At 36.1% G+C, this 18,128-nt stretch overlaps 1 protein-coding gene across 1 annotated transcript in view; it reads left to right on the top strand.

Annotated features, from left to right (window-relative positions):
• The window catches only part of rassf3 (Ras association domain family member 3), a 74,308-nt gene that overhangs the window by 18,787 nt on the left and 37,393 nt on the right, over window positions 1-18,128 (top strand). The gene's annotated exons all lie outside the window — the stretch shown is intronic.

Raw genomic sequence — 18,128 nt, forward strand, 5'->3', positions numbered from 1 at the left:
CCCCTTTAATGGGAAGAAATCTCCAGCAGAACCAGGCTCGGAGGTGGCAGCCATCTGTAAGTCTGCTATACAAACAGACTTTTGACAAATGTGTGCTGTAACTGTATTGTGTTTTAATTTAAACATGGGTCTTAATCAGGTGGAGCTGACCAAGTATTGATTTTTAACTGTAAAATGTTAATGCACCCCTGCACCAAACCTCCTGCACTGAATGCATCAGTCAGCCTATGACCTGATAGTGACTCTACAATAGGACTATGGATGGACACATTGAAAATACATGTCTCTGAACCAGGCCCAGAAACTCCCACTCTCACTCATTGTTTCAACAGATGGAGTTAGTTACACAGCAGCCTGAGACTAAAACCATAATTAATTCAAATTCCTTTTTTATGTGTGTAATGTATGCATTTAATGTGTGTATTTGGACAACAATGTCAATATAAAGAGTTTTATAAGTCTAGAAAAAACACATTTTACTGAAGAAAAGAGCCAATACTATGCAAGGTGGAAAACAGTAGCTTTGCAAAAGAGAGGAATGGTAAAAAGTTTCACCTTTGGGTTTTATAGCTATTCATTAACAGCTCCATACTGAAGCCAGGGCGAGGTCCTCCTACAGTAAACACCCATGAACACAGTAGCAAGGAGGGAAACGGTTGTAAAAGTGAGCTAAACACATTCTAGCGTGGGAACACGGTTCCCTTGCCTTTAATTGTGTCCTTTGTTTCTCAGTTGAGTGATTTTAACCTTTAACCCGAGGTGTTTGAAGATCCTTTGGTTTCACCTTGTACTTCCTGTCAGTTTGACATCGTTGTTCCTCATATTGCCATTATGCAGTACCGTTGTATTTGTAGCTTTTAATTAGAATACAGCCTTTAGAAGTATGGGTAGAACCTCTGAGTTTTCTATAAACTGTTGTTGTAAAGTTAATAATTCTTTACAAGTAAACAGATGGTAGTTGAATTTTTTGCGACCGCTTAAAAACACACACAAAAATTACTCCAAAAACACACAAAATGACAGAATAGTACATAAAATTACTCTAGACATACAAAAAACAACAAAAACACACAGATTGAAAACAAAAATAGACAAAATGACAGAAAAATACACAAAATCACTCCAAAAAAACACACACAAACACAAATTAAAAACAAAAATACACAAAATAAGTTCAAAATTACCCCCCCCCCCCCAAAAAAAACAAATCAATTCAGTTAAAATTGACAGAATTAACATTAAAATCCTTGTACGAACTGCAAAACCAGTGAAAAACCCAGTATGACAGAACAACCAGTGAGATCCTGAAGGAGAAAACTTCTAAACAAATCTTAATTGTGGCTAAACCATAAGAGTTCCTGAAAAAAGGAAAGAATTGTATGAATCCTGACAAATTTCACTATAAACGTGTGTAATTTCATGTTTGGAGGACAAAATAGATGACTGAGTGTTTTATTGATTCAAGAAGCAACCTGAGAATCCTGCCATTTATTTGAGCTTAGAAATGTGTGGATTTAGTTGCATTTGAAGCTTCGTATTCCATAAACTTTTTAAACAAAGGCTAAAAACACAAAAGGACAGCAAAAACACATATTAAAAGCAAAAATACACAAAATAACTCCAAAAACAGAAACAAATTATCAAACATACACTAAATAACAGATATATTTGACAGAATTACCATTAAAAATCCAGAATGAACAAAATAACCAGTGTAAAATCCAGCATGACCAGTGAATTCCAGAAGGAGAAATCCTCCAAATAAACCTCAATAGTGGCTAAACCGTAAACAGTGTATGGATCCAGACGAATGTATCTATAAATGTGTGTAATTTTATATTTGTAAGACAAAATACGTATATGACCAGGGTGACAACAGAAAAAAGGTGAGTGTTTTCATGATTCAAGAAGCAACCTGCTCCCCAAATCTTCAGTAATGATTTAATTCAGACATTTTGGACAATGTCATACTTCCATCTTTGTGGAAACAGTCTGGGAAATACTTGTTTTATTCTAACATGCCTGGATCAGGAAAGTCAAGGAGCCCTGACCCCAACTCCATCGACCACTTTAGGAATAAACTGGAATGGAGATTGTGGGCCAGGCCTTTCCGTCCATCATCGGTGCTTAACCCTATAAATGCTCTCCAAAATAATTGGGCAGAAATTCCCACAAAAGCACTCCAATGTCTTACAGAATGCTTTCCAATAAGAACAAATGATAAAAGTGGGTCCAATACCATATTAAAGTACATGTATTTAAAATGGTTGAATGTTGGTAAAACAGTGTCATTAAATATACAAATAATACATATGTGGCCTTGTACAAAATATTAGATTTTTTAAAATGAAATGACCATAGATAAGTAGTGCTAATGGATAAACAGAAAACAACAACACGTTCAGAGGAAGCTACAGTCCATGTTTGATTCTAGTTCATGGTATAGAGTGCATCACTGGATTAAGCATCCAATTTTTTCTTTAGAGACAAGCTGATTCCCATTACTAGGATTTATTCTGGTCTGAATTCCCTGTTTAATGAACATTTCTATCCACCTTTTTTTGTTTCATTATATATATATTTTGCTTTCTTTATCAGAGTGTCTGTGAAAAGAAATTAAACACTGAATAACCTAGTTTCGGAACATCCCTCCATGTCTCCTCACTATCAGTCATCAGGTTTAATCTCTTTCTTCCTGTAAACAGACATCATCAACATCTGCTTATCATGACACTCCTTCTATCAAAGCATCTCATCTCATCTTTTCCTCCAGCTCTCTAATCAGCTGCCTATTCTGTTAAAATGACGTATACCTTTCAAACATAGAAAAGGAAATGCAGGATAGAGCTGGAGATAAAGGTAGACATGATGGGATAACTGGAGTTTACATAAGGGTTAAATGTCAGCTGTGGTTTAAGGATGAGGAAAAATGTAAACTGTAGAAAGTAACCTTTATTATGTCAGAGATAGGTCTGGGCAATATATATCGATTTTTCTATTTTGGCAATATATAATTACAATATTGCCTATATTGATATGTATATATATAATGTACTGTATATACTACATAACTCACTCACACATGCTGTCCCTTAGAGGAGAAGAGAAGCCAAAAAGTAGCACATATTGTGCAATCCTGTTATGTATTCTCCTCCTTATGTGTATTTTTGTTGTTCTTTTGTGTATTTTTTGCTAAATTTGGATGTCTTTCTGAGTCGTTTTGTATATTTTCTGGTATGTATGCTGTTCTTGGAGTTTTGTTGCCCCATTGTGTGTTTTTTCTCCTTTTGTTGTCCTTTTTGTTTATTTTTATTCTTTTATGTATTTCTGCTGTCCCATTGTGCAGTTTTTCTCTTTTTGTGTCCTTTTATGTATTTCTCTGTTTATTTGTACGTTTTTGCAGGGTTTTTTTGTGTTCTTTTATGTATTTTTGTGGTCCCATTGTACATCTTTTTTCTCCTTTTGTGTATTTTGTTGTCCTAATGAGTATTTTTGTGTTGTTGTACTGTCATTTTGTGTATTTCTTGCTGTCATTTTGTGCATGTTTGTGATACACGCACAAGTAATTTATTTATTTTTTTATTTTTCACCAGTCTTAAAACACCTTGATGTTATTTTAGCCTGTGTGGCATTTTACATCAGCAAATTTAATCCTGAAATGTCTTTTTTGTCAAACTTTATTGGAATTGAAACTATCAAGATTTATACCGTATATCACCATTTTGAGAAAAAATATTGAGATATAAATTTTGGTCCATATCGCCCAGCCCTACCTCAGGATCGATGTGTGTTGTTAAAAAACATCCAACCATCCATAATAGCTAATAACCTGGTGTCAGCAATACAGACTGAATAGATGAGATTACACAAAATTATATCTGTCAAGCGTGAATCATTTCCTTACACAAATACAATAAATCAAAGGCAATGACAGTGAGGGGATGCCCAACAGAGAGCGGTGAGCCAGTGCTACACACTGTAATCTTTTGTGGATTTTGGGGGATTATCTTTTCAGTCAGATGCTGGTCGGCCAGACAAAGCTCCCCCAGCCTCAGCTGCCTGTTGAAGAGAAACAGGACACCATGCCAACTGCTTAGAGACCCAACAACAGTCCCGTTGAGTTCATTTTGTCGACTCTCAGCGTGTCCTAACATGGCCCGCTGTGCACAAACACACCTTATAGCTGAGGTACAGTTCACACCAGCTGAGCCCCATCTCGCCTCCCAGAAGTCTGCGTACCAGCCGTAACAAGTGGGGCCTTTAAAAGGCACAATTAACAGGCTTTGTGCCAAATAAATATACATGTAGAATGAAAATGCAGACTGTTCATGGTTGGCATCATTTTTGTAGTGCAAAGAGAGTCCTTCGTTACACACCACAATCTGATTTTCCTTTAGATTGGTTCTTCTCTACTTGATTTAACAGGGAGGTTATGGGTTAAAAGCCTATTTTACTAATGGTGCTTTATTGGGCAGTTTTGCACCTGGTTAAACTTTAATTTTTCTGTTTGAACTGCCAGAGAGGTTTCTGTTTCAAATCTTGTGACATCAATCTAAGTCCTTTACCCTCGCATAATAAACTCAAGTATCTAATAAAAGTCAAAGGCTGAAAAGCAGAAAGAAATTTTTGGGAAACCCTGTCAAAAAAGCTGAAAAAAACCCATTATTTTTTTAGATTTAATAGAGTTTTATAAGGGGTGTGTTTAGGTGGAAAGTTCCATTAACATGTCTATGTTCATTTAAACAAAAGTAAAAACCAAGACGGTACAAAACGGAATGAAAAAACAACAAACTAAGGTAGGGGAGATAAGCAATATCACGAGACAATTCAGAGAGATGAAGACCAACAAGCACACAGTGTTCAAACACTCCTATTTATAGTGATGGAGGACAATTAGGAAATGAAGCACACCTGAGTGAAAACAGGAGGGAGCCGAATCACGAAGCTGATAACGGGCTTTGTTCAAAATGGCATATTAACGTACTACTCATACTAAGTCTGACGTCAAAATGAATATGTACTTCGTTTGCATTAGATAGTATGAAAATATTGAGTACGCGAGAAATACCCGAATGTATACTATGTTGAGATTTTTAGGCCGGGCTACCGGACTCAAAACACCACTCACTTTGCTGTTGTAGTTGTTGTTGTTGTTGTATACACTAGTTAAAATCACTACTCCTCTCTTATTTGTGAACGGATCGGGCTGAAATTTGGTAGCTATAATCTATGGATGTGTACGCATCAACCCCTCGGAGCCTGATTTTCGATTTGAGTCCCCAAAAGAAAAAAAAATGAAAGTTGATTTCTCATGTATTTGCGAGACGGTTGGTGGTACCGAATCATTGGCACATAACAATATATGAATGGGGCCCCGGGGAGTCATGAACTGAGTCATTTGACTGAATTCTTGGGAACGTGGTACGTGCTATATGGCGCGGAGACATTCCGCGGGCCCGGCTTAATATGATACATTGCGAGCGGAACGTAAAATCATCCTGGGACTGTCTTCAAGCTGTCTTCCATTGGTTTTTTAACGCTTTTAAATAGGGCTCTTGTTTTGAAGTTAACCGGAAGTTTAATCAGTAGCACCATGGAGAGTCACCGAAAATCTCTGAAATGTCGGAATAAAATGTGTATACGTGAGTTGTGTGGATCAAATGAGCACATGTTGTCAGTGTGATTCAGGTTTTTGTTGTTGGAGGTCTGAAATAAATCTTGGTAAACAAATTATACTTCATCCTAACCATATTTGTACTATATAGTAGACAGTATATACTCCTTGAGTTTGTAGTGTATAGTGTGCCATTTAAAACACAGCTGAAGAGTTTATGACAGTCCACAATAATTTTTTGAGTGTCAATTTCAACCTTCGACATTTGCTGCCTCCGTTAAGCAGGTAATGGCAATACTTTCACAGGCATTGATTGGTTTGTCTGTTAGCAGAGTTATGTTTAAAGTACTAAAGAAATATAACTTTCAAAGGTGGAGAATCAACAGAGATGTTTAGCCTCAGTGTGCTTCAGGTTTTTGTCGTTGTAGGTTTGAAATGCATGTTGGTAAACTTGGAAGTATACTTCAGTGGGAACGCTCATCATCTTAATCATACTTATTGTATATAGTAGTCAGTATATACTCATTCAGTTTGTAGTACATAGTACAGAGTATGCTATTTCGAATACATCCTTGGTCGCCGTCTTGTAAAATGAAAACTGCTAGAAATGATACCTGTAATTTTTTATCAGAAAAATACAAAGATTTTAGGCCTCATTGATCAATAGATTTAAGATAAATTTGCTCAAGACAAAAGCTGTACAAGGTAGATATTGCCACTGAGGAGTTTGTTTTAATCTTTACTGTAAAAACTCTATTATTGAGATTGTTGGAAAAGTTTTGCACATTGCATTGTGGGATGCGGAGTCCCGTAAAAGGGTGCATAAAAGTTTAAGAAATTCTTACCGTGATGTCTTGAGTTTGCCCCCAAAAACTCTACTAAAGTGACTTTGTATCATATTTCTTATGTTCAATGACAGATGTGTGTGTTTTTTTGGCGTACAAGTGAAGATCAGAATCTGGACAAATTGTCTCGCAGAGTGAGGTGATATCACTGGGAATACCGTGAACGAACTAAAACAAAATGGTGTAAAGTGAATTACTGTAATTTGTGTCTGGTGAAGAAACACAGTAAAACACGGTAAGAATAAAGTAAAAAAAATACTTTTATGCATCCGTCTACAGGACTCCACATCCCACAATGCAATGCGCGAAACTTTTCTGACCTTGTCATGAGCGTCAATTTCAACCTTATACATGGTTTTTTTTTTAGCAAATGACCTTTGATTTATTTATTTTTGTCTTTATCCGATAAATAATTAGCAGCTTTCATTTTAACAAGATGGTGACTAAAAGTGGAACCCAAATATTGACAATTTAAAGGACAATTTTAACTCTCATTTTTCAACATTGAAGACTTTAATCTCTCTGATTGCACTACTTAATCATCTGCATGCATCCTTTCAAAAATAAATCCAAAACAGACCTTCACTAACCATAAATATAAAAAAAATAAATCCAAAAACCCACCCACAGATTCTAAACCATGGACTATAAAATCTACTCTGTGGTTCCCAGTTTGAAGCTTTTAATCCAGCTACAACAGCTGCTCCTCAGATTCTCTTTTAATCATTATCTAAAGGTTCGTATTAAACGAGGAAATGAAAATGCTTTATAGGAAAAAAAAAAAAGATGCCAATTGTAAAATCTGGGTCTCATATGTGATCGTTTTAATTTAAGGCTACCATTCATTCCTGTTGTTTTCTGAACAAGTCAAGATTTATGTGTAATGTTGATGTAAGCAAGCTGAATCTTAATCAGGTGGTTTAATATTTTCACTTCAACAAAGTGAAAGCTGTTTCAATGTTTTAAAGTCACTGAATTCTGTATTTTATCCTGAATGGGGTCAGAACTTTCTGTGTCAAATTGACTGCAGGTCCGTCAGCACAGTTTTTGAAAATATTGACACAACTGCTGATGAGCAATTAATGAATAAAACCCAGTTTACTCTCAGAAGTGGAAAGGAAGTATGTACGAAGCTGCAAACTGACCCAAGCAAATGCAAAAACAAAGTCATTTTTCTGCTTCACTCACGAGAAACTCAAAGGAAACCACAGATCTGTATCAGGGAGGGGAAACATACTGCTACTTATTTGGCTTCAGTAATGAAACTTTTGTGTTTCTACTTCTGAATCAAAAAGGAAAGTAAAAGATAAAGATCAATAATCTTTATCTGATTCTGTGTAAATAAATGAAGTCTCAAAGGTCACACTGCTTCACTGATAACATGAATGAGGTGTCTCATTGTGAAACCAAAAAAGAAACACTCAGAAAATGAGATTAAAATGGGGGAATGCTCAAATGACTCTAATAACTTTTTTTTCCTCCATTTGTTTGAACTAAAAAATAGAATTCAGGCAAATTCAGCTGCATTTTCATTGGTGTGTGTGTGAAAGAGACTGCAGTTCGGATCAGACCTGTTATAGTTCAAGTTTTTTACTTCAGACTGAACAAAAAATGTTAATTAAAATTGCACAAATTTCTTTAAGAAAGCAGATGAGATGAGATATCCTTTATTCATCCCACAAAAGGGAATTTTGCATTTCAGTTACATGCAGTCCAAGAAACACAAAAACACATATAACATAGGAGGACAGGAGCGGGAGAACTGTGGGTCGCCACAAGGGCGCCGCCCCATATCTTTAGATGAAAAATGGAAAAACTGGAGGAAAGGAGAGGGGAAAAAAGGCAGATCCTACACTATGTTCCCTTAGGGGCGCACAGTGTAGGATTAGGAAAAAATAAATAAATAAAATACTAGACTTATTTGAGTTGGTCCATTTTCAGTCAAACTTTACTAAATGGTTTTTCTGACCTAGAAATAGTTTAACCAATCACAACACAGCTCTAATCAGCTAATGTACATGATTTGCACTGTGGAAAAAACTGAAGATTAAACTGATTAAACCAAAACTGAAAAAAATAAATTTGGTTTTGCAAATAAAAAAAAAAACTCATTTTAATTCAGGGGCCAAATATGAAGTAGTTTGATCTTAAGTGGGTGCAGAATTTAGGTGGGCAAACCAGCAATTTCAACAATTATCTCCCCAAGTTTGCACTTTACACGACATATTAATGAAACATGAAGTAAGGCACTGACAATATCCAGTGACAGATATCAGTCCCTGCAGGATTTTGTCTTTTATATTTCATTGTTTTTGTGACCAGTTTTTATTTAATTTGGGAAAATTATGTGAAATAATTTAAGGAAAATTGAATTATTTTAACAATTTCAGATTTAAAATGAGTGCAATCATGCGATAAAAGCATGGGAAAATTTAAATCCTCTAAATATAGTAGAGTTTCATTGAAATTGTGTATTTAGAAGGGCTGAGATATCTACAACTGAATTATTTGGTAATTTCGACAATAATTTATGTTTTTTTAACTGTCTCCAGTGGGCAGAATTGGATGGTCTAAAGCAGTGTTTCTCAAATGGGGTACGTGTATCCCTTGGGGTATGCGATGGCACTACAGGGGGTACTTGAGAGAGAGAGAGAGAGCAAAATTAACAAATAAAGTGTCAGTCTTGGTGCCACCACATGTGTGAGATGACCAGAAACTATGGAAATAAATCTATTCAGGAGCCACTAAATCAGCATTTTTCAACCTTGGGGTTGGGACCCCAAATGGGGTCGCCTGAAATTTCTGGAAAAATGAAAATAGATTTTTGAAAAGTTTTTATTTATTTTTTGTTATTTGAAAATAAAATAAAATACGGCAAATAATTTTAAACAACTGTATTTCTACACTTTCACTTTGTGAAATATAAATCTAGTTAAACTAAAATACGGTAAAAAAACAAAAACAAATCTAAGCTCAAACTTTATCAAAAACTAATTCCAGATTTGGCCTTGAGTTTGACACATGTGCACTAGAAGATCTTCCATCCTGTTTTTATTGTCATTAAATTGCTCTTGTTAGAAATACATTAGCCATGACATGATGCTGTAAATCTACATTTCTATCTTGTGCAGATGCAGTTGTATTAATTGTTTTTCCTAGCGTGCATTAAAAAGTCTTAGCTGATATCTGACGGCCAGTGTCCTCTCTTCTGCTTCTCTGATGTTTTTATGGGAGCTTCATCTGCTCACCCAGCTGCAGTGTAACCTATACGTCTGAAGCCTTTGCCTTTAAGTCTGAATCTAACGCACATCACTGATGATGTGATACTCCGACTGCATTCCTCTGCTCCTTTGATCACATGACAGTCACTATTTTTCCTGTCAGGATGAATAACTGGGTGCAGCCCGGGGGATAACGCACTGATGCAGGGACAAACCTTACAAAATACAATCTATTACAGGGACTAGCGATTTTTACCACAGCGGGGGCCACAAAAAGATGATGTAGAAGTGTGTTGTTGTTGTTTTGTATTTGTTGTTTTGTGTATTTTTGTTGTCATTTTATGTCATTTTCTGTAATTTTTGGTGGTTTTGTGTGTTTTTGGAGTGGTGTATTCTTTTGTGTGTTTTTTTTAAATTTTTTGTTGTAGTTTAGTGTATTTTTGTTGTTATTTTGTATATTTTTTTATACAGTTTCATACAATACACATTTATTTCTATGTACATTTGTAGTTGTCTGATGTGTTTTTATAGAACATTTTTGCGGTTTTTCTCATCTTTTGTGCAATTTATTGTAAATGTGTGTATTTTGTTGTCCTTGCGTACATCTTTTGCATTTTTCTAGTCTTTTATCCAATTTATTTTAAATGTGTGTATTTTTGTTGTTCTTTTGTGCAATTCTTTAAGTAATTTTGAGTATTTTTTTGCATTTTTTTTGAGTAATTTTGTGTATTTTGGCATTTTTCTGTGTTTTTGGAGTAAATATTTTGCCTTTTTCTTGTCTTTTGTGCAATTTATTGTAAATTTCTGTATTTTTGTTGCCCTTTTGTGCTGTTTTTGGAGTAATTATGTACATTTACTGTAGGGGCTGCACAAATATAAACTGAATACCAGTAGTGTGTAACCCCCGGGCTGCCATTTGCCAACGTCTGATCTATAAGCTTCTGAAATCCTTCAAAAAGTCACAACGCTCACATGTGATCCACCTCTACACGAACAATGCAGCGATAATTCAGCTTCTGGATCAGTTTCACAGGCCCCTGAGGCTACGTGGGAGGCTCGGGTTGTGCATCCATCCAACACCTGTAACACAAAGACATGAGTCTCCACACACACACTCTCATACACACCACAGAGGGCCTCACCAAGTTTCCTGTGTCTTGAAGCAATGGATCTGCCTCCTTTTAGTTTTTCCTTGCATCTTCCTGTGCTTTGCCAGTTTAAGTGCTAACAGACCACAGATGGACGGTACTTGAATGATTATTGACCCCTGAAGCACCAAAGCGCGGTCTGGCCACCTGGGACTGTGTAATTACATTAAGTATACATGACTGTTTCCTTCAAAGGGCTCCGATCCACAGCTAGAAACATAATTTTTTTATGACACACACTGGTCAAGCTTTTCACTTAGATAATTAGAAATATAACTTTACTGAATATACAGATAATTCATTGTCTACCTTAAAGTTGCATCTTTCTCTTCATTTACTAGTGTAGTTTGTTACGTAAAGCAAGGTGACATCATGAAGACAAACGGGCTGTTTATGTCCCAACTTTCCCCCTTCCCGACCAAGGACGGCAAACACCAAATGATCTTATATCTTATAGGATTTTCCTGTCAGATTATCCTGTGGTAGGCACCAGTAGACCCCCGTGACCCTGAAAAAAGGAGCAAGCGGGTCAGTAAATGGATGGATGGAAGGATTATCCTGTGGTTTAAGGTGTTTCAGGAGTGAATTTGTCCTGATGATTATCTCTGAAAAGGGTCAGGGCTGAAACTCCTCGTGTGTGTTTGTGGGCAAAGCCGACGACTCCAGACTCATGAACCCCAGGATTTGTGACGTGGAACAGAAGGTATCCAATCAAGAAGTGAGCTGACAGGGAAACACATAATGCTGCGTTCCAGCCAACTTGGAACTCTCGTTTTCGGTTCCGGCCAAGAATTTCCATTGTGTTGCATCCCTAGTCCTAACCCAGACCTTCTCCTTAACAAGCCACACTACAGAACTCACTCACACATGCCGTCCTTTATAGAACAAAAAGCCAAAAATGCCACATATTGTTCAGCTGTATGTTAATAAATGTGTCAGTGTGGCATTTTTCATCAGTAGATTTAATCCAGAATTGTACGACTCCTGGTAAGACTTTATTGAGTTAAAAATATTGAGATTCATATTGTACATTGCCATTTTAAGAAAAAATATCCAGATATAAATTTTGGTACATATCGCCCAGCCCTAGTGGGAGGTAGAAAAATCATAAGTTTCGAGTAGCTTGGAATGCTGCATTAGATCATGTTGTTAGATCTTGTTTGGTTCCTTAAGATTTTGGGTTTGGAGGAAGCTCGGTGGTGGGACAGAGTCGTTCTGTGTGTGTGTTGAGATTATCGAAGCTTACACACACAGTGCGATCAAAATTCTTTTATACCTGATTTTTTTTTATCTTCGTGTGTGGGATCCGTAAAAAAATCTAAATCCTTCTGTATGTTTGAATTGAACCACGGGATGTTTTGATGTGTCTTTAAAGAACTCTCACCATCTACCTGCCTTTGATCAGAGTCAGAGTCAAGACGAACAAACACACACCTGTGCACGTGTGCAAACAACACCTGCCCTGGGTGACACCATCTTTACTGGGTGAGCTCACTGGGCTCTTTAACGAGATATTATTTCCACCTTTCTCCCTGCGGTGACCTTTTCCAGCTTCTTTTCTTCTTAGTTTGCTAAATATTACCCATTCCTATAACTTTGACCTGTAGCTGTCTTCACTCTTCACTCTCATGAAGGCAGAGGAAAGCTTTCCTCACACTCCCAAAGCAACAGCCACCACCTCATACAGCCTCAAATACAAAAAACATGTTCTTTCTCTTTGTTATGCTTACTTAGCACAAACTAATTCACGCCCATTAAAATCATACGAGTTGGGGGGAAAATAATAGAGTCTGAGCCCCTACGAATGGCGCCAAAGAAATCAAGCCACTTCTTGAAATAAAAATATTTTTAGTTGACGATGTTTTCACTGCGAGTCGACACAGAGAATAGGCAACAGTCAGTTTGTGCCTTTTGAAGCTTTGTCAGCAGTTTAATGTTTAACTAAACCCTTGTCAGTGTGTGCACAACACACTGTTGTTTTTAACACTGGACTGTGCCATAATGGAGTTAAAAGTGCTTTTAAACTACAAGAAAGTCAATCAGCTGGACTTTGACTGTGATTTACTGTCTGTTAAATTGAAATTCTGAATTAAACTGACACTAGTATCAGAGGTGTAAAGAGTACTGATATATACTACTCAAGTAGAAGTACTGTTACTTGATTTAAATTGTACTTAAGTACAAGTAAGTATACATAAAATGATCTTGTACAAGTAAAAAGTAGCTCAATTAAATAGTACTTAGGGTTGTCTCGATCTGATATTGATATTGGATATCCGTCCAATATCAGCCAGAAAACGGATAACAGATTTTATCGGACTTCATCTAAAATCTCCGATATAAGCATTTTTGTTATTGTCCCCACCATCAGTTGTTCCCACCATATACTGACAGTAAAAAATAACTGAAGTGAACTTGAATTGTTGACTATTGTTCTCTGTTTGAGTAACATCACTTGATCAAGCCTTTTCTAACATTCCACACTACAAAATAAGTAATAAAAGTACGTATGATTCGCACTAATATCGCAATGTATTGATATAGGTATCGGCCAATACTCAAGGCGGCAATATCGGTATTGTATTGGAAGTGAAAAAATTGATCGGGACATCCCTAATAGTACTCAAAGTAAAAGTTTCTAGTTACTTTTACCCCCCATGTTTATTTTTTTGGTAATAACACTTATTAATTCAATTCAAAATAAAAAAGATTCTCAGACTCTAAGTATAGCAACATTTTTTAATTATAAAACTGTGAAAATAACCGTCATTAAATGCTGTTTTGGCGCCGTACATTACATTTAATCTGATTGGTCGGCTATGATGTGATGCATTTGTTTGTTGTCTGTTTTTTTTTTTTTGTAGTTACACAATGTGCGTGGATCATTTTAAAAGAAAAGATGATAATTTACACAGTGACGTTGGGTGTAGAAATGTAACAAAATACTTCCTTTAAAACGTACTTAAGTACAAGTAAAATGATTGATTTAGAAATATACTCAACAAAGTACAAGTACCCATAAAAGCAACTCAATTACAGTAACATGAGTACTTGTATTCCATTACTTTCACCTCTGACTAGTATAAAACATGGGATTCATATTAGATTTTAAAGCAGAAAACCCGCTGTGTGTCGGGGTGTCGTGGGAAATGCTCACTACAGTGGTTGGGTGTCAGTGAGTGGTTGCCCTCACAAGAATGCCAGCAATGTTTTACCACACTGGCTCCAGGCCAAAGCGCCTGGGCAGCAGATTAACACCAGTGGACACACACAGCACATACCTCAGTCTGTAACCTCCACCATGTGAGGGGTTTGATCCTGGCTGTGGTCGACTCCTGGTCCAAAGTCGGGGGATTCCTGTTTACGAAAAACAGTAAAAATAGTCTTTTAATTTAGTTTGTTGGGGGAAATTGGCAAAACAATCATTTGGAAGGATTTATGTTTTTTTCAACTCAACTTTGTATTTTCTTCATTCTGGATGCAAAAAAGCGCAATTTTAACTTTGTTTTAAGAACATGCAATAGAGTCCCTTTTTTACTCATTGTGTGCAACTTAACTAATGTGATGTGAGCATGTAAGACTTAGTGATGTTACAGAGACATTTCTGCAAACTGATCATTCTTAATGAGGCAGTAAAAACGCTTTAAAGAGTCAGTCTTTTGCAAATTGATTGATCTATTGTTCCTCTTCTTTGTTGGCATTTTAAGTCTTCTTTTTGCTTTGTATACACGTCGAGAACATAAAATAATAGCTCATGAAACAGAGAAAATCATATTTTAGGAAATGGAAGCTCATGGTGAAAATGATAGAAAATATTGTCATAGAACATAGCTAACAGGTTAATGGCAATTAAAAACTGACTGTTGATAGAAAATGTGAGTATCAGATCAGGGTTAGTTTTGGGTCAACACAAAGGCAGGAATTTAAAACCAATCGGGCTGGAAAGGCAACCAAAAATAAGTTTGACCAATCTGAGGCAGCCAAACCAGAAATGTGTCCTTCAAACTGCTGTGGAGGTTTATCCAAAACACACACAGATAAGGTTGAAAGCAGCTGCAGGCTGCTATAACATTCCTCTTATAATCAGATATCTAATGCTATGAAGGTGTGTAGGATTTCAGTTCAGCTCAATATCCTTTATTTAATCTGGTCCATCAGGCCCAATAATGCAGGCATGGGCCACGTGCAGCCCTCAGACTCCAAAAATACACAAAAGGACAGAAAACTATTTAAAATATTTAAAAATGACAACCAAAGTATACAAAATTACTCCCAAAGCACACTAAATTAGGGAATAATACAGTATATATATATATATATATATATATATAAAAGCAATGAAAACTTTTTCACTTAATACTCCAGTAATACTCAGATTGGTCAATATTCTACATGCTGACATGAATGTTGATAATGTGTCTTACATACATTCACATGTGCAGGAGTGTGTGAGTGTTTACTTCAAGCATTGATCCAGTGATTTACTCACTCACAACACAGTGCTTCAGTGACACATGAATACCACAAAAGATCATTTAAAGAGTAACTAAACCCCTGCCACTTGGAGAGAAATGAAAAAAAATGCCTTGATTATGGGCGTTACTGCTGTAGCAGTAAGACACGCCCACACAGCTGTGCGCAGAGACAGACGGTAATATACACACATAGTGAGTTCATAAGATTTGTCACAACAACCACACAATCACAAAGTGAAGCTCACACAGCCTTACAGACACCACTCAGGGGCAAACTGTCCTGCTCTCCCACCACCTCGCACACGTAGCAATAAGACGGGCACACACAGAGACAGACGAGAATACACTCATAACATAGATGTGTCTGTAAATACACACATAGCTTGATGAACACTCTGATTAGCGCAGAATCTGCTCTTTATAGAAGCACAGAGTCAAAAACGGCACCGCTACAGCGGCTGTTTCACACGGAACACAGTTGGGCTGTCAATCAATGCTCACAACAGTGACCATTGATGATGCAGAGCAATCTTAAAGAATCTGTTTCAGCCAATAGCAAAATTCAATTGTAGTAGCCAGTGTTCACCCTTAGAGGCCAGTATTTTGGACATTTTACAGCTAAATACGCAAAATCAAAATAATTTTACTAAATTGTGAAGAGTGGGACTAGGATTAATAAACAGCACTACTTAATACCCAAATACATACTGTATGTTCAGCAGAAAAAAATGGGTTTGTGGTTTATTTACTCTTTAAAAAGGTTTATAAGATTTTTTTTTTTTTTTTTTTTTAAGAAATAAGTAAATTATGGCCAAACCCCCAAATTTCAGTCACATTTTACATTACATAATATACATAATCACTCTGGCATTTAGTATTCTCTCATTATCTTGTCTTAAAGACTTTGAGAGTGCTGTTAGTCACTAGTTTCCATGGTGTTTTCTTTTTGCCTAGAAGCCTCGTCTAAGGTTTGCTGAGTAAATATGAAGGCACTTTAACAACTTCAGTTGATTTTAACATTTGAATCAACATTGCTTACCTTCACAGTTTTTTTTTTCCTTCAAACAGTCGTGATGAGGTACAAAGTCTGATTTAATCCAGCCTTTATGGATCTGAATAGGAACACTTAAGCGTTATGGAAGCTTTAAAACCCCTGAAAAATCCCACCCTGTGATAAATGCTACTTTGGTCTTAATGATTAAACACATGCAGATTGAAAGTGTTGAACACTTTTAAAGTATGTAGTTTGGGTTTATTTGTTACTCCTTGAGGCAGGAGGACAAAGCTCTGAACGTTAGCACTGCTCTGATGCCTGTCGATTTAGGTATACCTTGATTTCTAATTTATTTTAGTGTGTGTGCGTGTTTTTTTTTTTTTTAATAGTGTTGAATAGAAAATGGTTAACAATAACAAGAAATGCAAGTGAATTAGTCGAGTTTTCTTGAATCTTTTCATTGCAACATAACATTATGTAGGATGCATCTTTGCCCACATTTTTATTTCTGCAACTGACTAAAAGTGGTAGACCTTACCATTATAACATAATGTACAACAATACAACAAAAACGCCACTGGCTAAAGCATAGATATATATAGATACTAGATGACGCAAGCGGGATTTGCCAGCGTAGCTCAACGGTGACCATCTTACCTCAGACAACTGACGTTCTGACATTCTGACACGCTCTACGATAGCTGTTGGAAGGTGAGTGATCAGCTTAAACAAAAATACCCTTAACTTGATGAAACATTGACTGATTTACAAACGGTTTGCCTTATTACAAACCTTATTATACGTACAGTTGGTATGCCATAGGATGCTTGTACATATTGAAATTGCTGCTTGCCATTTGAAAATTGGTTTGAAATTGAACAAGTTAGGGTTATTTAACTAGTACATGCACCATTGATATTGACGTAATGAGCGGGGTCACGTCCCCATCGTCTTAACAGCGCGGATAAGTCATCTAGTGTTTATATATATCTATGGTGGTTTACCTCCAGGCTAAGCCCCACCCAACAAAATATGTCACAATGTTTACAAACAATCAAAGGGTCTATATTGATCAGGATTCGCTCCAAAATGTAATGGAATTTTGTATTGCGTAAGGTCAGTTTTTGGTTAAAAATAATTCAAAATCTGTTATGCACTTTTGATGTAATCCTTCTAATAGACAAACAAATAAATGAATGCCGGTGAAAATGTAACCTCCTCGGCAGAGATAATAACTCATATCACGCAAAACAACAAAAACAAAAAACTGAATGACTCCAAAAACATACACAACGACAACAGAAATACACAAAATTATTTGGAACGCACAAAACATTAACAAAAATAATAGAGAAAAATGTATTTCTTTATTCATTAATTTTAATTTATAGTGCTATTCTTTTCATAGGATGTTTTTAGTTACTATATTAGTTTCAATATTACAATATTTTTGTGTTTAATCGTTCTTTATTTGTTTTCCCTCTTTTTTAATAATAAAAAAATGTAATCTTTATTTGATTATGACTCTTGATATTGCCATATGTTCATGTTTGGGGACTGTTCAGTTTTGTTTGCATATTATAATGAATGTTCAATATATAAATGCATAAAGCAACAAATATAGGTTTAAAAAAATAAATAAAAAATGTTGCCCTCAGATGAAAAAATCCCATCTATTTGACAAAAGTTGCCCATCTCTGAACTATGGGAACTGTGGCTTTACATTTCCAAACACAACAACCTCACTGTTATTTTGCAATATATTTCCTCAAATTTACAATCTAAGCTCTCATTGGCTGCTCTGTCATTTAGGGCGTATTCTTGTTAATCA

Source organism: Gouania willdenowi, chromosome 6 (genome assembly GCF_900634775.1).
Source record: "Gouania willdenowi chromosome 6, fGouWil2.1, whole genome shotgun sequence".
Classification (NCBI taxonomy): Eukaryota; Metazoa; Chordata; class Actinopteri; order Blenniiformes; family Gobiesocidae; genus Gouania; species Gouania willdenowi.